Below are 22,681 nucleotides of genomic sequence, written 5' to 3' on the forward strand. Positions count from 1 at the left end.
GCTGATATTAATAGCCCAGGAAGGGTGCCATGAATATTGGCCCCCTCCCAGGCTAGAAACACCAGCCGTCAGCCGCCCCAGAAATGGCGCATTCATAGGATGCGCCAATTCTGGCACTTAGCCTCGCTCTTCCACGCTGCCCTGTAGCGGTGGCAGGGGGTAATAGGGCTGGGGTTGATGTCAGCTTATAATGCCAGCTGACATCAAGCCCAGGTTAGTAATGGAGAGGCGTCTATAAGACACCCCCATTACTAACCCCATAGTCAAAGTTAAAAGAAAACACAAACACCCAGAATAAAGTGCTTTAATTGAAATAAAGACACAATCCTTTATTGTTCTAAATTAAACCATACTTACCGTCACGCCCATTCCAGCTGAAGCCAACGATCTCCTGCAATAAAAGAAAAATAATAAAGCAACATCATCCTTACCTTTCCATGGTTCCCACGACAGCTTCAGCTCTGCTACATCGAGATGACAGGCTGGACCGCAGCAGAATGCTGCCATCCAGCCTATCATCCCGCAGACACTAAGAAGCGCAGGCTTGCTTGCGCTCTGCAGTGTCTGGCTGTGACGGCATAAAGATGAGACGAGTTCATGTCCAATGAACTCGGCGCACCTCACGCACGTCACTGACAGCGTGGGAAAATTCTCACGCTGAAGCGCTGAGTGCAGGAGAATTCTCCCACGCTGTCAGTGACGTGCATAAGGTGAGCTCATGTCCAATGAACTCAGCTCACCTCCTGCACGTCACAGACAGCGTGGGAGAATTCTCCTGCACTCAGCGCTTCAGTGCGAGAATTCTCCCACGCTGAAGCGCTGAGTGCAGGAGAATTTTCCCACGCTGTCAGTGACGTGCATGAGGTGAGCCGAGTTCATTGGACATTAACTCGGCTCATCTGGATGCCCTCACAGAGAGACACTGTGGAGCGCAAGCAAGCCTGCGCTTCTCAGTGTCTGCGGGATGACAGGCTGGATGGCAGCGTTCTGCTGCGGTCCAGCCTGTCATCTCGATGTAGCAGAGCTGAAGCTGTCATGGGAGCCATGGAAAGGTAAGGATGATGTTGCTTTATTATTTTTCTTTTATTTCAGGAGATCGTTGGCTTCAGCTGGAATGGGCGTGACGGTAAGTATGGTTTAATTTAGAACAATAAAGAATTGTGTGTTTATTTCAATTAAAGGACTTTTTTCTGGGTGTTGTGTTTTTTTTAAATACTTTACTAGAAATTCATGGTGGTCATGTCTAATATTGGCGTGACCCCATGAATTTTGGGCTTAGGGCCAGCTGATAATGCCAAGCTGGCCCTAACCCCTTTATTACTGTAACATACCTGGCGGCGTCCTTGCATGGTGGTCCATCTCCCACTGTGCAAGAGCGCGCACTTGATCTCCAGTCCAGAATGTCTCTCTGGCTTCCCTCCATGCTGTCTGTTTGTGTCTGTGTCTGCTGCTTAAGGGCGGCGCCCGATCACTTCCTGCTTTTTGTACCTGCTGTGGGTCACACCCCTTGTGCGTCCTCAGCCTATTGCTGTCTGTCACCTGGTATATAGCTCAGCTGCTCCCATCTATCCCTGCCTGAGCATAGTGTTTCTTTCAGTGTGTGCCTTCACTCTGAAGATGCCAGGTCCCGTTCTTTGTCTCCTGTCTTTCGGTATCAGTTCCCGTGTCTGAACTGAGTCCTGTCTATGTCTCCTGCCTTGCGGTATAAGTTCCCGTGTCTGAACTGAGTCCTGTCTGTGTACTCTTGCCTGCTGCCTTTCCTGGAGGCTGTATTTCCAGGCCTGTCTGAACTTGCTCCTAGCCTGTTCCTCCCGCCTTCTAGGGGCCGATTACCTAGATCCGTTCCTGTATCTTTCTGTCCTGTCTGAACACGCTCCTAGCCTGTTCCTCCCGCCTTCTAGGGGCTGATTACCTAGATCCGTTCCTGTATCTCGTCTGTCCTGTCTGAACACGCTCCTTGCCTGTTCTTCCCGCCTCTCTGGGGGCCGTATTCCCAGACCCGCTCCTGTGTCCCGCTCCTGTGTCGGTCTCGTCCGTACACTCAGTTCCAGTCTGTACTCTCTCCTATCTTTCATCTGTCTTTTCTCTATGTCCGTTCCTTTCCTTTTTCTGCAGAGTCTGAACTCGTACCTAACTCCTGCCTGTTGTCTCTGTACTCCCGTTTGTGAGTTTGTGGTCCACTCGCTACTTCACTGCAAGTACCCTGTGGGTGTCTGGCTCTGCCTTTCCCTTCCTGTCTGTTCCGTGTGAACAGAGCCCTGTCCCCCCTACTCAGCCTTGCCTGCTCTGACTCCTTTGCTCACTGCTCCGGCGGTTCTAGCCTGCTCTGACTCCTTTGCTCACCGCTCCGGCGGTTCTAGCCTGCTCTGACTCCTTTGCTCACCGCTCCGGCGGTTCTAGCCTGCTCTGACTCCTTTGCTCACCGCTCTGGCGGTTCTAGCCTGCTCTGACTCCTTTGCTCACCGCTCCGGCGGTTCTAGTCTGCTCTGACTCCTTTGCTTACCGCTCCGGCGGTTCTAGCCTGCTCTGACTCCTTTGCTCGCTGCTCCGGCAGCCTTGCTCCGCTCTGACCCTTTTGCTCGCTGCTCCGGCAGTCTCGCTCCACTCTTGCTCACCGCTCCAGGCGGCCTCGTCCTGCTTTACTCTTGCTCACTGCTCCAGCAGTCTCGCTCAGCTTTGATCCTTTGTTCACCGCTCCTGGCGGCCTTGTCCTGCTCTACTCTTGCTCACCGCTCCAGGCGGCCTTGTCCTGCCCTGTTCTCGCTCACCTCTCTGGGCGGCCTCACTCTGCTGTGTTTGTCCGCCACATCTGTGGCTCTGTTCCTGTGTCCCAGTGTGTACTGGGTCCTATCCCGCCAGTGTCCCTACCTGCTAGTGCCTCCCTGTCTGCACTCTAGCTGTGCTTGCCTGTACCCCTCTGCCTGTATTGTTCCTGAGTCCCAGTGTGTACTGGGTCCTATCCCGCCTGTGTTCCTACCTGCTAGTGCCTCCCTGTCTGCACTCTAGCTGTGCTTGCCTGTACCCCCTGCCTGCTTACCCGCCTGCCTGCATACCAGTCGTGCCTGCCTATACCCACCAGTCTGTGTGCCAGCCTACCAGTCTGTTCCTGTATTCCCCTGTGTGGGTCAACAGCCGTGTCCGGGGTCTGTCCTGGAGTAGCACCTGGTCCCTTTGCTCGGTTCCTCCTTGGTGCACTGGCGTCGTATGCCGTCGTGCGACCCTGGTCGGATCGGGTGAATACCTAGTTAAGCCCCTCCAGGCATTCACTCTCCGGCACGGTCCAGTGGAATCACTACAATCACACGCACACGCCGCTCAGCCCGGGCGTGTGCATAACAATTACCCAGTGAGCCACCGCATCAGGGCCCTGGATGAGTTGGGTACAGCGCCAGAAGATGGCGCTTCGATGAACGCGCCATTTTCCGGGGTGCCTGCGGACTGCAATTTGCAGCGGGGGTGGCCCAGAAAGCTTGGGCCTCCCTGCGCTGCGGATTCCAGCCCCCAGCTGCATAGTTGTACCTGGCTGGACACAAAAACAGGGCGAAGCCCCACGTCAATTTTCTTTAAATTATTTCATGAAATAATGAAGAAAAAAAGGGCTTCCCTATATTGTTGTGTCCGGCCAGGTACAAATAGGCAGCTGGTGGTTGGGGGCAGCCCGTTCCTGCCTGCTGCACCTGACTGGACACAAATATAGTGCGAAGCCCCACATCAATTTTTTTTTAATTATTTCATGAATTTCCTGAAATAATTTAAAAAAATTGAAGTGGGGCTTCGCACTATATTTGTGTCCAGCCAGGTACAGCAGGCAGGAATGGGCTGCCCCCAACCACCAGCTGCCTATTTGTACCTGGCCGGACACAACAATATAGGGAAGGCCTTTTTTTCTTAATTATTTCATGAATTTCATGAAATAATTAAAAAAAATTGAAGTGGGGCTTCGCACTATATTTGTGTCCAGCCAGGTACAGCAGGCAGGAACGGGCTGCCCCCAACCACCAGCTGACTATTTGTACCTGGCCTTACACAACAATATAGGGAAGGCCTTTTTTTCTTAATTATTTCATGAATTTCATGAAATAATTAAAAAAAAAATACGTGGGGCTTCGCCATATTTTTGTGTCCAGCCAGGTACAACTAGGCAGCTGGGGGCTGGAATCTGCAGCGCAGGGAGGCCCAAGCTTTCTGGCCCCCCCCGCTGCAAATTGCAGTCCGCAGCCACCCCGGAAAATGGCGCGTTCATAGAAGCGCCATCTTCTGGCGCTGTACCCAACTCATCCAGGGCCCTGGTGCGGTGGCTCACTGGGTAATAAAGGGGTTAGGGCCAGCTTGGTATTATCAGCTGGCCCCAAGCCCAAAATTCATGGGGTCACGCCAATATTAGACATGACTGCCATGAATTTCTAGTAAAGTATTTAAAAAAAACACAACACCCAGAAAAAAGTCCTTTAATTGAAATAAACACACAATTCTTTACTGTTCTAAATTAAACTATACTTACCATCACGCCCATTCCAGCTGAAGCCAACGATCTCCTGCAATAAAAGAAAAATAATAAACCAACCTCATCCTTACCTTTCCATGGTTCCCACGACAGCTTCAGCTCTGCTACATCGAGATGACAGGCTGGACCGCAGCAGAACGCTGCCATCCAGTGTGTCATCCCGCAGACACTGAGAAGAGCAGACATGCTTGCGCTCCTCAGTGTCTCGCTGTGACGGCATCCAGATGAGCCGAGGTCATGTCCAATGAACTCGGCTCACCTCATGCACGTCACAGACAGCGTGGGAAAATTCTCACGCTGAAGTGCTGAGTGCAGGAGAATTCTCCCACGCTGTCAGTGACTTGCATGAGGTGAGCTTATGTCCAATGAACTCAGCTCACCTCATGCACCTCACTGACAGCGTGGGAAAATTCTCCTGCACTCAGCGCTTCAGCGTGAGAATTCTCCCATGCTGTAAGTGACGTGCATGAGGTGAGCCGAGTTCATTGGACATGACCTCGGCTCATCTTTATGCCGTCACAGAGAGACAATGTGGAGCGCAAGCAAGCCTGCTCTTCTCAGTGTCTGCGGGATGTCAGGCTGGATGGCAGCGTTCTGCTGCGGTCCAGCCTGTCATCTCGATGTAGCAGAGCTGAAGCTGTCGTGGGAACCATGGAAAGGTAAGGATGAGGTTGCTTTATTATTTTATTTTTATTACAGGAGATCGTTGGCTTCAGCTGGAATGGGCGTGACGGTAAGTATGGTTTAATTTAGAACACTAAAGAATTGTGTCTTTATTTCAATTAAAGGACTTTATTCTGGGTGTTTGTGTTTTTTTTAACTTTGACTATTGGGTTAGTAATGGGGGTGTCTTATAGACGCCTCTCCATTACTAACCTGGGCTTGATGTCAGCTGGCATTATAAGCTGACATCAACCCCAGCCCTATTACCCCCTGCCACCGCACCAGGGCAGCGTGGAAGAGCGAGGCTAAGTGCCAGAATTGGCGCATCCTATGAATGCGCCATTTCTGGGGCGGCTGACGGCTGGTGTTTCTAGCCTGGGAGGGGGCCAATATTCATGGCTCCCTTCCTGGGCTATTAATATCAGCCCCCAGCTGTCTGCCTAGCCTTTGCTAGCTATTAAATTAGGGGGGACCCCACATCATTTTTTGGGGGGGTCCCCCATTTTAATAGCTAGTAAAGGCTATGTATTCAGCTGGGGGCTGATATTAGTAGCCTGGGAAGCTCCGTGGGTATTACCCCCTTCCCAGGCTTCAAACATCTGCCCCAGCTGTCTGCTTAACCTCTTCTAGAGCCTAAAATTAAGGGGAACCCCACGCCAATTTTTTTAATAATAAATCCTTTATTTTAATACTAAATGACAAGTACAGTAACCAACACTATCACTGTACTTCATATATATGTGACTGACATGTTTCTATCTATCTAATCTATGTGTGAAGCTCTATTCTGTCTGTTATAAATTGTCGGGTACAGATGCTGAATTGCAGGCCGGCTTTTTTAAAGAGACGGTGCATGAAAACACTATTATTTTTTTTGATAAATCCTTTACACTAAATGACAAGTACAGTAATCAACACTGTCACTGTACTTCATATATATGTGACTGACATGTTTCTATCTATCTAATCTATGTGTGATTCTCTATTCCTTCTATTCTAAATTGTCGGGTACCGCTGCTGAATTGCCGGCCGGCTTTTTTAAAGAGACGGTGCATGAAAACACTATTATTTTTTTTGATAAATCCTTAACGCTAAATGACAAGTACAGTAAGCAGCACTTTCACTGTACTTCGTATATATGTGGCTGACATGTTTATATCTATCTAATCTATGTGTGAAGCTCTATTCTTTCGGTTCTAAATTGTCGGGTACCGGTGTATGCCGCTGCTGAATTGCCGGCTTTTCATGTTTCACTGTTGGCACTGTTCCCATCGATTTGGGTAATCACTGTAATGCCACAACCACCATGGCTGTGGCATTAGAGTGAGTGGCAGACAATCCCTGCATGATTGGTGCTCTAAATAGCACCAGACATGCAGGACACGCTTTTGGTGCACGAACAGTTATCGAACATAACCTCGAACAGCCGAATTTTTTGCAAATCGTTCGGGTTCGTCGAACAACTCGAACACCGCCCAAAACAGCTCGAATTTGAGATTGGCGAACAGTTCTAGTCGAACACTGCTCATCTCTAATCCTCACCTACTGTATCCTCACCCATGCCTTGTAGTCTGAGCCCTCGCGGGCAGGGTCCTAACCTTTCCTGTACCAGTCGCTGTCACATTTTTGTTCAAGATAAATTGTAATTGTTTTTGCAATGTATACCCCTTTTTCACATGTAAAGTGCCATGGAATAAATGGCGATAAAGTAATAATAATAATAATATGATCCAGACTCACATCTACTGGGCCTGGACCATGTGGAACACAGGGTGGTGGTGGTGGCAAGCTGACTGGAAGCTTTATCTGCTCTCCAACCAACAACTTTTTCACACTGGTCTGGCTTCAATAGTGGTGTTCCGCTGCCCCCTAGAAATTGGGACAGGAAGGTAGTTCGACATGACGTGGGTGTTTGCTGTGCTCCCTCAGCAGGCACAATTTCATCTTTCCCACGGCCTCTGAGTGCACTATCACCATCACCACCACTTCCCCGTCCCTTGACACACACCTTGCCCATTTTAAATGGAGTTTAAGATTTGTCACGTTGCCAAAAATGTCTGTATTATTACCGTAGTAATATAGGATCACGTCTGATGAGATGACCACAGTTTTAGGCAGTGCCCATTCTGTTCCTATGTTGCACACCACATGGCCAGATAAGGTTGTAAAATGTTAAAATGACATTTCCCGGTGAATGCATTTGTCTTGGTTGATAGCAATGCAAAAGTGCAAAAACGCATCAAAAACGCTACGTGTAAACATAGCCCAAGGTGTGGAGGAGCATTTTTGTTTTTGTATATTTATTTTGCCTTATATACAAGTCATTATCCTGGAAAGTTTTTTTTTTCTTTTTTGTGAGTCTGTAAAAGTGGCATAATGCCTCTGACAACGTTGTTGACAGCAGTGACTTGGGAGCCAGAAATGCTTCCAGGGGTCTTCCCCATGTTGTTCCCATGTCATTTGAGCACTGTTCCCATCGATTTCTGCAATTTTTAGGCCCTCTTCAGACCGCCGGGGGGAGCCGCCAGAAAAATGCTCCAGTTTCCCACAGCCTTACATTGAGCTCATTACTCGGACCAAGCACTAGAGCACTCCAGATTGCTAGACTCGAACACTGAGTACCCGAGCACTTTAGTGCTCGCTCATCACTAGTGAAGATGGCAAAAAAAATGCCAGGCACCAATTCCCACAATGCTGATGCATCAGAGAACAGGCTAATGACATTTTGAGTGGCTGCAGAGGCTTCCCCATAATGCCCTGCTGCTATAACATTACATGGTATATCTCATTTTCTTGAGCAAATTATCATACTTCACATAATGGTGGCTAGTACCTTGGTGATTAGAGATCATCCGGTCCCAGTCGAGTACAACCGGGTGCAAATTTTGCAGTTTGTACAGCATAGCTGGATACATGAATTATACAGATCATTTTCACCCTCCTCTGTTCCCTATCTAACCTCTCTAACTCACCTCTCCCTCTCTCTGATCACAACCTACTCACATTCTCTTCTCTCTCCTCCCCAGGGCAACAATCCCCACTCCACAAACTTGCATACCTTCATAGAAATCTCAAACACCTTGACCTACACTCTCTCTCTGAATCCCTCCTCCCTCTTACAGACATTAGTTCCTTACATGATGCAGATGCTGCTGCCACTTTATACAACACCACAACAGCTGCTCGATTCGGTTGCCCCCCTCACACATACCAAGGCTCGCACAATCAACAGACAACCCTGGCACACCAGCCTAACTAAAGTACTGCGACGGGCCTCCAGGGTTGCTGAACATAGATGGAAAAGGTCCCACTCCCATGAGCACTTCATCGCATTCAAGCAGTCCCTCACTACCTTCAAGTCCACACTCACTGCAGCAAAACAAACATACTTTGCATCTCTCATATCCTCCCTGTCTCACAACCCTAAACAACTATTCAACACCTTCAATTCTCTCCTCCGTCCCCCAGTGCCTCCTCCCTCTCCTCTTATTTCAGCCGAAGACTTTGCCTCATTCTTCAAGCAGAAGATTGACACCATCAGACAAAGTTTTTGCCTAAAGCCCCCACAGCCCCCCACCACACCTACTCAACCCTCCTCCTCCAAAACCACATTCTCCACCATTTCTGAAGATCAACTTTCCTCCTTACTCTCCAAATCACACCTTACCACCTGTAAACTTGACCCAATCCCGTCCCACCTCATCTCAAACCTTACCACTATCTTCATCCCAGCCCTAGCCCACCTCTTCAACCTGTCACTAACAACTGGTGTCTTCCCCTCATGCTTCAAACATGCCTCAATCACACCCATCCTCAAAAAGCCCTCCCTTGACCCATCCTCCGTGTCTAGCTATCGCCCCATATCACTTCTCCCCTATGCCTCAAAACTAGTGGAACAACACGTCTATTCTGAACTGTCCTCCCACCTCTCCTCCTGCTCCCTCTTTGACCGCCTACAATCTGGTTTCCGACCGCACCATTCTACTGAAACTGCACTGACTAAGGTCACAAACGACCTACTAACCGCCAAATCTAAGCGACACTACTCTGTCCTCCTCCTCCTAGACCTGTCATCTGCCTTTGACACAGTGGACCATTCCCTCTTACTCCAGACTCTCTCATCTCTCGGCATCACAGACTTGGCCCTATCCTGGATTTCCTCATACATAACAGATCGAACATTCAGTGTCTCCCACTCACACACCACCTCCTCATTAGAGATGAGCGTTGTTCTACTCGAACTGTTCGCCAATCTCAAATTCGAGCTGTTTTGGGCGGTGTTCGAGCCGTTCGGCGAACACGAACAATTTGAGAAAAATTCGGCTGTTCGAGGTTATGTTCGATAACTGTTCGTGCACCAAAATCATAACTGGATTTTTTCTCAGTAATGATGAAAATTAATGTTAATACGCAGTTTGAGTGTACAGCGGGGTGGGGGGAGGGGCAGGGATGGATCTCTGCAGGAATAATGAAGATCTCCATTTTTTTTTCTCTTTCCCGCATTTACAGTGGGGAGGTGCAATCTGTCAGCCTATCAGCAGCGCACACACGGAGCGAAGTGCTTTATTTCACACAAGCAAGGGCATGTGTCATTGGCAGTGTATGTCACATGTCCTTGCCCTATAAGACCCAGCCATTTTCCCCGTCGCCACCATTTTCTCACTGCTCCAGCTGCGTGTTAGACGGCACCGCTGTTGCTGTGTGCGCTATACCTTGTTAATTTCAAGCCAATTTTCTCACAAATATACAGATAGCTTGGGAGTAGGGAATAGTTGTGATTGCAGTCCTTTTAAGGACTAGGTTACAGCATTTCCTACGACTTTTATCAGGCAGGTCTGTGCTCTTAAATAGATAGGTTGTGGGAGTAAAGACTAATTGTAATTGGAGTCCTTTTCAGGACTAGGTTACATCAGTTCCTATCAGTTTTTGCCAGGCAGGTCTGTGCCAGTGCTGTGCAAGTTTTTTTCACAGCATTTGGCTGAATCTAGCAAAGCTAATCCTTTTTGGCCTATTGCAGAGTGTGTTAGTCAGTGGAGTAGCCTATCTGTGTTGCAAGATATACCACCTGTGTATAGAATACCAATTTTTTTACTGCACCTAGTGAAGTAAAATCTTTTGGGCATAGCATCATTCTATTAGTCCATCTATACTGACCTCCATCAGGTTGCAAACTGAATCTAATTTTTTTCTGCATCTAGCTCTGAAAAAATATTTGGCCTTCTAGCAGTGTGTGGGACTTGTTCTATTAGTCCACTTATACTGACCTCCATCAGGTTGCAAACTGAATATATTTTTTTCTGCATCTACCTCTGAAAAAATATTGGGCTTCCAGCTGTGTGTGGGACTTGTTGTATTAGTCCATCTATACTGACCTCCATCAGGTTGCAAACTGAATATATTTTTTTCTGCATCTACCTCTGAAAAAATATTGGGCTTCTAGCTGTGTGTGGGTCTTGTTCTATTAATCCATCTATACAGACCTCCATCAGGTTGCAAACTGAATATAATTTTTTTCTGCATCTAGCTCTGAAAAAATATTTGGCCTTCTAGTAGTGTGTGGGACTTTCTCTGTTAGTCCATCTATACTGACCTCCATCAGGTTGCAAACTGAATATATTTTTTTCTGCATCTACCTCTGAAAAAATATTGGGCTTCTAGCTGTGTGTGGGTCTTGTTCTATTAATCCATCTATACTGACCTCCATCAGGTTGCAAACTGAATATAATTTTTTTCTGCATCTAGCTCTGAAAAAATATTTGGCCTTCTAGTAGTGTGTCGGACTTTCTCTATTAGTCCATCTATACTGACCTCCATCAGGTTGCAAATTAAAAATAATTTTTATCTGCATCTACAGTACATCTGAAAAAATATTTGGCTTCTAGCTGTGTGTGGGACTTGTTGTATTAGTCCATCTATACTGACCTCCATCAGGTTGCAAACTGAATATATTTTTTTCTGCATCTACCTCTGAAAAAATATTGGGCTTCTAGCTGTGTGTGGGACTTGTTGTATTAGTGCATCTATACTGACCTCCATCAGGTTGCAAACTGAATATATTTTTTTCTGCATCTACCTCTGAAAAAATATTGGGCTTCTAGCTGTGTGTGGGTCTTGTTCTATTAATCCATCTATACAGACCTCCATCAGGTTGCAAACTGAATATAATTTTTTTCTGCATCTAGCTCTGAAAAAATATTTGGCCTTCTAGCAGTGTGTGGGACTTGTTCTATTAGTCCACCTATACTGACCTCCATCAGGTTGCAAATTCAAAATAATTTTTTGTATGCATCTAGCTCTGAAAAATATTTGGCCTTCTAGCAGTGTGTGGGACTTTCTCTGTTAGTCCATCTATACTGACCTCCATCAGGTTGCAAACTGAATCTAATTTTTTTCTGCATCTAGCTCTGAAAAAATATTTGGCCTTCTAGCAGTGTGTCGGACTTTCTCTATTAGTCCATCTATACTGACCTCCATCAGGTTGCAAATTAAAAATAATTTTTATCTGCATCTACAGTACCTCTGAAAAAATATTTGGGCTTCTAGCTGTGTGTGGGACTTGTTGTATTAGTCCATCTATACTGACCTCCATCAGGTTGCAAACTGAATATATTTTTTTCTGCATCTACCTCTGAAAAAATATTGGGCTTCTATCTGTGTGTGGGACTTGTTCTATTAATCCATCTATACAGACCTCCATCAGGTTGCAAACTGAATATATTTTTTTCTGCATCTACCTCTGAAAAAATATTGGGCTTCTAGCTGTGTGTGGGACTTGTTGTATTAGTCCATCTATACTGACCTCCATCAGGTTGCAAACTGAATATATTTTTTTCTGCATCTACCTCTGAAAAAATATTGGGCTTCTAGCTGTGTGTGGGACTTGTTGTATTAGTCCATCTATACTGACCTCCATCAGGTTGCAAATTGAATATAATTTTTTTCTGCATCTAACCCAGCCAATAGTTTTGGCCTAATACCACAGTTTGGCCACTCAGCTCTGCTCGGTTACCATCCATTGTTTTTTTGTGCAAACAACTCCAGAGTTGTGAATTAGTTAACCACCAAAATGAGTGGAAAAAGGCCTGCTGCTGGTGGAAAGGGGAATAGGCGTGTTGGGAAGGGGAAAAAAGGTTGTGTCCGTGGGGTAGGTGTTAAAGCAACAGTAACATCTGCAGAAGAAAGACCATCTTCCAGCCAAACTAAAATGTCTACTTCTTTTAGCGGACAATGTGATAAGATCCCTTTCTTACGGCCACGCCAATCGCTACAAATTCCAGATGAGGCACAAAAACAGCAGGTGCTTCAACGGATATCAAGTGCTCCTTTAAGTGGGCTCTCCTCCACATCAACTTCAACATCACAAATACTCCAGTCCTCAAAGGTGTCACCCAAATCGCACTTGCTTCCTCACAGCTCCCAAATCTCCAGCTGCCCGTCTGAGTATGAGGTAGAACAGATGGTTGAGTCTGCAGAGCTGTTTACTCATACTATAGCCTGGGAATCAGAGGTCGACTCCAGCGCTTCTGTGAATCCAGACGAGGAAATGATCTGCACTGATGCCCAGAATCTTTATGAGTCGGATCCAGGACCAGACGCAGAAGGTTCTGACCATAATGTAGACCCTCATTCCCAAACTGTAACTCCTGTTGGTGGAGACAATGAGGAAGACGATGATAAGACTCAAATACCTGATTGGAGCGACAACTTTAGTTTTTTGTCAGGGCAGGAACAGGTTGGCTCTGAGGACGACGGGTGTGATAACACACAGGTTGATGATGATGAGGTTGGAGATCCCACTTACTGTCAACCCACAGTCAGCCAAGAGATGAGGTCAGCAGAGGAGGTGGAGGAAGATGCTAGTGACGACCAGGTCAGGTTGCGCCTTCCTGGACAGAGACGTAGTACTGGAAGCACGTCAACAACTGCATCCTCAAACACAACTCTGCCTCTCACCACAAGTCGTGGTGGCTCTTCAGGTCGCATGGGTGCTAAGCCTTGCATAGCCTGGGCATTTTTTCAGATCGATAAAGATGACCCAACTCGTGTTATCTGTAACATTTGTCAGCAAAAGCTAAGTAGAGGCCAAAAAATACATAGTTTGAGTACATCATGCATGAACCGGCACATGGACATGAAGCATAAGTTGCAGTGGGAAGCTCAGTGTGCTACAATGCGGCCTAGCCGGCCGGGCCAACCACCGTCTGCCATATCTTGTGCATCCGCGGCCTCTTCATCCTCTGTGACTGGGGGGACAGCAGTCACACCTGTTTTGGGGCGCAGACCTGCCACCTCTTTACCCGCAACAGCCAGCGTGATTGGCAGGTCATCATTTTCTTTGGAGGTGGTAACACCAGCTGGTGTTGAGCGCTGTCCAACATCGATAGCACCACCTTTGGATCAAGGCAACCTAACATGTCCGCCTGCATCTTCCTCACAGACCGGCAGTTTGCCGGGGACACCCTTATCAACCCCGTCTAAGCACTATAGCCAGCCCTCGGTCCCTCAGATGTGGACAAGTAAAAGACCATTTCCTCCTAGCCATGAGAAAGCTAAGAGGTTGAATTTCACCATCTGCAAGCTCTTGGCTACAGAAATGCTGCCTTTCCGCCTGGTGGACACAGAGGATTTTCGAGACCTTATGTCCGTCGCAGTGCCCCAGTACCAGATGCCCAGTCGGCACTACTTCTCAAAGAAAGGTGTGCCTGCGCTCCACCAGCATGTCGCACACAACATCACCGCTTCTTTGAGAAACTCTGTGTGTGACAGGGTGCATTTCACCACAGACACTTGGACGAGTAGGCATGGACAGGGGCGTTACATGTCGCTGACTGGGCACTGGGTAACTATGGTGACAGCAGGACAAGGGGCTGCTGTCCAAGTCTTGCCGTCCCCACGAGTTGTGCGTCAATCCTCTTTATGTCAAAGTTCCTCCACTGCTTCTGCCTCCTCAACCTCCTCTCGGTCTTCCACCTGCACCCAAAGCCTGTCTGGTCATGCCACAAGCTTTCTAACTGCGCAGAAGGGATCCTGCACACCTCCTTACTATGCTGACAGTAGGGCTCAACGTCATCACGCGGTTTTTACTTTGAAATGTCTGGGAAATGTGAGTCACACAGCTGAGGAGTTGTGGTCAGCTCTGGAGAACCAATTTCATGAATGGCTGTCTCCACTGGACCTGAAACCAGGGAAGGCCGTGTGCGACAATGCTGCAAACCTGGGTGCGGCCCTTCGCCGGGGCAATGTCACACATGTGCCTTGTATGGCTCACGTGTTGAACCTGGTTGTCCAGCAATTTTTAGCCCACTATCCCAGACTAGATGGCCTTCTGCAGAGGGCACGGTCGCTGTGTGCTCACTTCCGCCGTTCGCATCCCTCAGCTCATCGACTTACATCTCTACAGAAGTCGTTGGGCCTGCCACTTCACCGGCTAAAATGCGATGTGCCTACCCGGTGGAATTCAACTCTGCACATGTTGCAGCGACTGTGGCAGCACCGACAAGCCCTGGTGCAATACGTTCTGACGTATAGCCTGGGCCAACGAGATCCAGAGGTGGGGCAAATCACGCTGGAGGAGTGGTCTCAGATCAGGGACCTATGCACCCTTCTGCACAGTTTTGAAATGGCGACGAAGATGTTTAGTGCTGATGATGCCATTATCAGCATGACTATTCCGGTGATTTACATGCTGGAGTACATGTTAAACAGAATTCGGAGTCAGGTGGTGGCACAAGAGGAGGTGGAGGAAGTAGAGGAGGAGGAGTTGTATGCGGAAGGGCTAACATCTGCAAGGTCCAGACGGTCGGCAGCACCAAGGCGGCAGGCATGTGAGGGTGGGGGAGATGGTTTTACCAGGGCGCATGGTAGCAGCCAAACTAGTGAGGAAGGTGCAGGAGCCCAGGAAGAAGTGGAGGACGAACTGATGGAAGACTCATCAGATGAGGGAGACCTTGATCACATTTCTGTTGTGCGAGGTTGGGGGGAGAGGACAGAGGAAGGAAGCATGATTGTTACCTCGCCACCAACACAACAGGGACTTGGTGCTCCTGGATGCGCAACACACATGAGTGCTTTCTTGCTGCACTACCTGCAACATGACCCTCGAATTGTGAGAATTAGAAATAATCCTGACTACTGGGTTGCCACACTGTTAGATCCCCGGTACAAAAGTAAATTTGCCGAAATTATTCCTGCCATAGAAAGGGATGCACGCATGCAGGAGTATCAGCAGAGACTGTTGCAGAATCTTACATGTGCTTTTCCACAAAACACCAGTGGTGCACGTAGTGAATCTCACAGTTCCAACTTGCCAACCGTGGGACCGTCAAGTGTTCAGCGCTCAAACCGTAACAGAACCACAGTATCTGCTGGTAACATCAATTTTGCGGAATCATTTCACCACTTTTTTAGCCCATCCTTTGCAAGGCCACAGGAGACAAGAAGTCTGACACATAGTCAACGCCTAGAGACGATGGTACAGGAGTATCTCCAAGTAAACATTGAAGCCACGACTGTGTCACTGGACCCTTGCTCTTTTTGGGCTTCCAATCTGGATAAATGGCCGGAGCTAGCCACTTACGCCTTGGAGATCTTGTCATGCCCCGCAGCCAGCGTTCTGTCTGAACGTGTGTTCAGCGCTGCTGGTGGTGTGCTGACAGATAAGCGCACGCGGCTCTCCACTGATAATGTAGACAGACTCACGTTCATAAAGATGAACAAATCATGGATCCGAAATGACTTTTCTACCCCTGTGTCATCCTGGGGAGAGTAAAAGCTTGATGATTGGTTAAAATCACCCTACCAACCGTTTTAAGCTTTCAAATTACTAATCATGTTTATCTGTATCTTGACTGGAAAATAATTTGGGCTTTGTAGCAGTGTGCAGCACTGATCCTATTAGGCCATCTATAATAAGCTCCACCAGATTTAAAATTAAAAATAATTTTTAGCTGCATCTAGCCAGGAAAATAATTTTGGGGCTCCGAGATGCGCAAGACACATAAGTGCCTTCTTGCTGCACTACCTGCAGCATGACCCTCATATTGTCAGAATTCGAAGTAATCATGACTACTGGGTTGCCACACTCTTAGATCTCCCAAACTTTTCGATCAACCTTTTCATTTTAATAAAGACCAAAAAAATGGTCATTTTTGAAATTATAAGCATTAGCAGGTTGTTAGAAACTGAAATCAAACAGTTTTCAACTCAAAACTTTATTCTAGGTGATGTTACATTTTCACATAGGACCCCTTGTTCGAAAGGAGCTTCTGAACTCTCTCGTCCATTGAATTTGTCAGGTTTTGGATGGTTTCTGCTTCAATTGTTTTGCATGAGGACAGAATACCCTCCCAGAGCTGTTGCTTAGATGTGAACTGCCTCCCGCCATCATAGACACTCCTTTTAATGATGCTCCAAAGGTTCTGAATGGGGTAGAGGTCAGGGGAGCATGGGGGTCACACCATAAGTTTGTCCCCTTTTATGCCCATATCAGCCAGAGATGCAGATGTTTTATGTGCAGCATGAGATGGTGCATTATCATGCAGAAAAATGATCTTGCTGTGAAATACATGGTTCTTCTTCTTGAACCATGGCAGGAAGTGCTGTTTGAGAAAATCCACATACATTATGGAGTTCATCTTTAGCGCCTTCATGGATCCTAAAGGGGCCGACAATCTCTCTCCCCATGATTCCAGCCCAAAACATTACTCCACCTCCTCCTTGTTGGCGCTGTAGCCGTGTTTGCGTGGGGTGTCCATCAACCAGCCATCCTCCACTCCATACATCTGGACCATCGAGCGCTGCACGGCACTCATCCGTGAACAAAACAGTTTTGAAATCAGTCTTCATGTAATGTTTGGCCCACTGGAGCCGTTTCTGCTTGTGTGAAGTGGATAGAGGAGGTCGACAGGATGGCGTAGGCACAGCTGCAAACCTCTGAAGGACCCTGCATCTTGTTGTTCGGGGGACGTTGGAGGCACAAGCAGCTTCAAAAACTTGTCTGCTGCTATGACAAGGCTTTTTTGCCGCTGCTCTTTCAACCTGACGTAATTGCCTGTAGGAAAGAGTCCTCAATTTGCCCTTATCAGCACGCACACGTGTGTACTGTGAATCAGCTACATACTTCTTGATTGCCAAGACACTTCATCCTGATCATCGCACAATATTGATTGTAGTCATGCCTTGACCTAAACACTCCACAATTTGTTGCTTCTCAGCAGCCGACACATCCTTTTTCTTTCCCATTTTGGCAGAAAATGTAGGCTGCTTAATAATGTGAGAGAGCCTTCTTAAGTAGTCTTGCCTTTCATTGGACACACCTGCCAAACTAATTAGCACAGGTGTCTGCAATTGCTTACAGTGATATAAAGAGCCCTGACACACATCACCATCAATGAGTTTAACTGACAAACAAACAAATTCTTCCCTTATCACTCCTAAACACTTTTTGCATAGTAATTTGGAACGCAGTGTACATGTGCTTTTCCACAAAACACCAGTGGTTCACGTAGTGAATCTTACAGTTCTAACTTGCCAACCGTGGTCTGTATGGAATTGTTCAATAAAGGGCCCAAAATTAAGATAACATAGATGGGAGAGGTCTCTATGAATAGGAATTCCTAAGTATTTGATACCCTGTGAGGGCCAGGCAAAGGGAAAGTTGGACTGGATGGAATCCTATATGGATTTGGGGAGGGAGACATCGAGGGCCTCAGACTTCGCTACATTGATTTTAAAATTTTACCATGTAACAAAGTGATCTATTTCAGCCATAACAGCAGGGATGGATATATGTGATTGAGTGATATATACTAGGACATCATCAGCAAATAGAGAGCACTTGTACTCGGTGCCTCCCACCTCAATCCACCTAATATTGGGGTTATGGCGAATTGATGAAGCAGGTGCTCCGTCACTAGGATGTATAAGAGAGGGGACAGAGGACATCCCTGCCTTGTCCCATTGGTGATTGTGAAAGGTGATGAAAATGTTCCGACGCACCCCCTGGGCCTTGGGATACCCGGAGCCGGACCCTTTTTGGTGGATGCTGGTGGTTGTAGTCTTCGTGGCGGCGACCTGGTTCCGTGGCTCAGGGCGGTCAAACCAGTGGCGGAACTATTTATGTGGTTTTGATGTTTAAATGTCCGACTACGCCACCCGTGGATTGCGGTCAGAGTGAACCGCCGCTACAGGGCAGACCACTGAGGCTGGTGTTGTGGGTGCAGCAGAGCATAGCATAACTCCCCACGGGAGGAGTATAGCCTCAGGGCAGTGTATGCGGAGGATGGGGGTGATGGTGCAGGGCAGCAGCAGTAACGACACCGAGTCAGTGATGCAGTCCAGGGCCTTTACTCACAGTTCTTATTATCCAGACCACATCTGCAGGTAACGGCTGCCCACGTCGTACTGTGCTCACCAGGTGAGGGGCTCAGACAACTCCCAGATAACTTTGGAGCACTTCACAGGACCCTCTTTGTGTGTCCTTTGTCTGGCCTTTCTTACCAACACTTCTGTCCGGCTGCCTCGGGCCTCCTCTTGGTAAACTTGGCGCCAGTTTCCCTGACCCTATGTGGTGCCTTCCTAGCGGGTGTAGCGAGTGGCTGCGCCACATAAAATGTCAGAGCCTCCGGTTTCTAGCTGTGGGTCGTTTTCTGCCTCCACTAGTTCGGGGACCGGTCTCCCCCTTTGGCCTGACCCCTCCACGCAGGTGGATTCGGGCGTGCGGTGGCGACTCGCCCGTCCGCACCCCTGGGATCCCTTCGTTCCTCGTTCCTGGAGCCTTCTCCGCTCCTCTTCTTCCTTCTCCCTCTTCCAGGCCTGGGCCTCTGTTACTAGGCCCACCTCCGGAGCAGAGCTCATGCAGAGCCCCTGCTCACTGCCACTTCTGCTCAGACTTCTCTGCACTGAACTAAGATGGTGCCCACCTTTTATACTCCCTTCTCAATGCACCCAGGAACTGCTTCCTCCCTGCTCCTGCACTACAGGGTTCCCCTTCCTCAGTGTTCCCTCCCCCCACTCCAGCCAGGGACAGGGACTGTCGTGCCCATCTCAGGGGCATATTGGTCGCCCTGCCCCACGGCAATGTGGTGTAATGCATGCAGGTGTCGGGTCCTGATCCACACTCCATCCTTACCTGAGAGTGAGATATCACACCTCTGGGTGAGGTGCAATACGTCTGTAGCAACCGAGCCCTCAGGGTGCTACAGTTCCATTTATCTTCAGCCTAGGTGACGTATTGCGATACAGGGCCGTGATTTTGGCTATAAAAGGGTCCCCTAGACCCCTACCCCAAGCTTTTTAAGAGAATCATATATAGCGTGCCAGGAGACTCTATGGAATGCTTTCTCAGCATCCAACGAGAGTATCTAATTACAAATTTTTAACTGCATCTAGCCCAGGAAATACTTTGTGCCTAGTAGCAGTGTCTGCTAGTCAGCGGATTATCCCAGCTGTTAAGCAAGCTACACCACCTGTAGTTTAGACACTTAATTTTTTCAAAGGAAATGCTTCGGGACCATGGGATACTTAGTGAAGAGCATCAGGAGGCACCCCAAGGCATAGGGGCTGGGACTGGCAGTAGGACGCCTTGCGGTGGACAGCCGAGCTCGATCCTTATAAAAGCTTTTTAACTGCAGCAGCTTTAGTGGACGCTACTGGAGCTGGAATTACCGCGGCTGCTGGCATGAGACTTGCCCTCCAATAGATCCTTGTAAATGGATTTAAAGTGTATTCATTCAAATTAGAGAGACAATTTAAATTAAAAAGCTTAGAGCTGCCTCCACCACAGGGGGGCTCGCTCGACCCACCAGCGGACAGGCACCAGTATTGGGAGAGGGGGGCTGGCCATCAGGGTTCACCGCGGCTCTGGCACAAACCCGGCGACACGGAGGTGGCACGGGCAGGAGCGGACTGGCCGTGTCGGCTTCTCACTTTTTGGATTTTAGAAGGGCATGACATGCCTATATCTGTGTCTCCCCCTCCTTTTACTCCTCCACCTCTTTTATTTTCGCATGATTATATATACTTGTCACTTTTCCATGTGTTAGTTATGTCTTCTGAGCAGTTTGTCAGCTTTTGGACACCTTTGAAGGTGTTTTCTATGTGTTTCTATGTGTTTTTGTTTGCCTGCCATTGGTTTTAACGGTGTTCGAAGGTGTTCGACGAACAGTTCGGCGAACACACGGGTGTTCGACGAACCGAACCGAACTCGAACACTACGGGGGTGGCTCAACACTACTCCTCATCTCGCCCGCTATCTGTCGGTGTCCCCCAAGGTTCAGTTCTAGGACCCCTGCTCTTCTCCATCTATACCTTAGGCCTGGGACAGCTCATAGAGTCTCATGGCTTTCATTATCACCTCTATGCTGATGACACACAGATCTACCTCTCTGGACCCGATATCACCTCCTTACTAACCAAAATCCCACAATGTCTGTCCGCTATTTCATCCTTCTTCTCTGCCAGATTTCTAAAACTTAACATGGACAAAACAGAATTCATCATCTTTCCGCCATCTCATTCAACCCTCCCAACTGACCTATCTATCAACGTCAATGGCTGCCCACTCTCCCCAGTCCCTCAAGCTCGCTGCCTTGGGGTAACCCTGGACTCGGAACTCTCCTTCAAACCACATATCCAAGCCCTTTCCACTTCCTGCCGACTCCAACTCAAAAATATCTCCCGGATCCGCACATTCCTAAACCATGAATCTGCAAAAACACTAGTGTACGCCCTCATCATCTCCCGCCTTGACTACTGCAACCTCCTGCTCTGTGGCCTCCCCTCTAACACTCTCGCACCCCTCCAATCTATCCTAAACTCTGCTGCTCGACTAATCAACCTCCCCCCCGCTATTCCCCGGCCTCTCCTCTCTGTCAATCTCTTCACTGGCTCCCCATTGCTCAGAGACTCCAGTTCAAAACCCTAAGCATGACATACAAAGCCATTCACAACCTGTCTCCTCCATATATCTCCGACCTAGTCTCCCGGTACATACCTGCACGCAACCTCCGATCCTCACAAGATCTCCTGCTCTACTCCCCTCTTATCTCCTCCTCCCACAACCGTATACAAGATTTCTCCCGTGCTTCCTCCCTACTCTGGAACTCTCTACCCCAACGTATCAGACTCTCGCCTACCGTGGAAACCTTCAAAAGGAAACTGAAGACCCACCTCTTTCGACAAGCCTACAACCTGCAGTAACCACCGCTCCACCATACCACTGCACGACCAGCTCTACCCTCACCTACTGTATCCTCACCCATTCATCGTAGATTGCGAGCCCTCGCGGGCAGGGTCCTCGCTCCTCCTGTACCAGTCGCTGTCACATTGTGTTCAAGATTATTGTAATTGTTCTTGTATTATACCCCTTTTTCACATGTAAAGCGCCATGGAATAAATGGCGCTATAATAATAAATAATAATAATAATTTTGAAAAAAGATGTATTTATCTCTCTCTCTCTTTCTCGTAGCTTAGAGAAACTAAAAGTGTTATACCTGAATTTTGTGAGAAATTAGAAATTTTTCAATATTATGATTTATGGCAAATTTATTTGACATAAATCTAATTTGGAGGTAAACGTCAGCTAAATCAGCAGGAGATGCCGTTTCATGTTCTGGTGGAGTGATGAGGTTCCTATTCGATATGTGTCAGGATGTTCCTGGCTTGTATTCCAACAGCACTGCCAACACAATACAATAGATTGCTCCTTTAATAACAGGGAAAAGAATTACCACACACGAGAAGCCTGTATGTATGACACACCACCTGGTAGACAACCACACCAAATCTTCAAAACACTTATATTTGGAACCTATCATCCTCAAATTATCAAAAACTCCCTGCCAAACAGAAGTAATAGATGAAGAAAACCGCTCCTCCCCAGGAACTCCTGAAGAACGATTTCCTTTAAAGGGGCAGGATTGAGGATGAAAATCATATGCCCCGAAGAACGGGGACTGGCCTGTAGGTTTATGACAATCGTTATTCACTGCAAACTCAGATAAGGGTAAATAAGAAACCCAATCCTTCTGATTTTTAGAAACAAAACATCTTAGATATATCTCAAGATTCTGATTTACCCGTTCAGTCTGATTGGTAGATTGTGGATGAAAGGTGGACGAAAATGAGAGATGAATTCCTAAATGAGCACAAAATGCCTTCCAAAACTTTGACATAAATTGGGTCCTACGATCAGAAGCAATATCCGAGGGGAGCCCGTGAAGTTTCACAATCTCATTAATAAAAACTTGTGTCAAAGTTTTAGCATTCGGAAGTGCTGGTAATGCAAGAAAATGAGCCATTTTGCTAAATGTATCCACAACCACTAAAATGACCATTTTACCCACAGAAATGGGCAGATCAGGGATAAAATCCACTGACAAATTGAATCAAGATCAGGCAAATAAATTGAAATGTCATCCAAATAGACTACCACAAATCTACCGACCAGATGTTGGAAAATGTAATTTACAAAATGCTGAAAAATGGTAGGGGTCATTGATCAGCTGAAATGGCA

The sequence above is a fragment of the Phyllobates terribilis genome, unplaced genomic scaffold, assembly GCF_046119375.1.
Source record: "Phyllobates terribilis strain yellow unplaced genomic scaffold, ASM4611937v1 Scaffold_7__3_contigs__length_470593459, whole genome shotgun sequence".
Lineage (NCBI taxonomy): Eukaryota > Metazoa > Chordata > Amphibia > Anura > Dendrobatidae > Phyllobates > Phyllobates terribilis.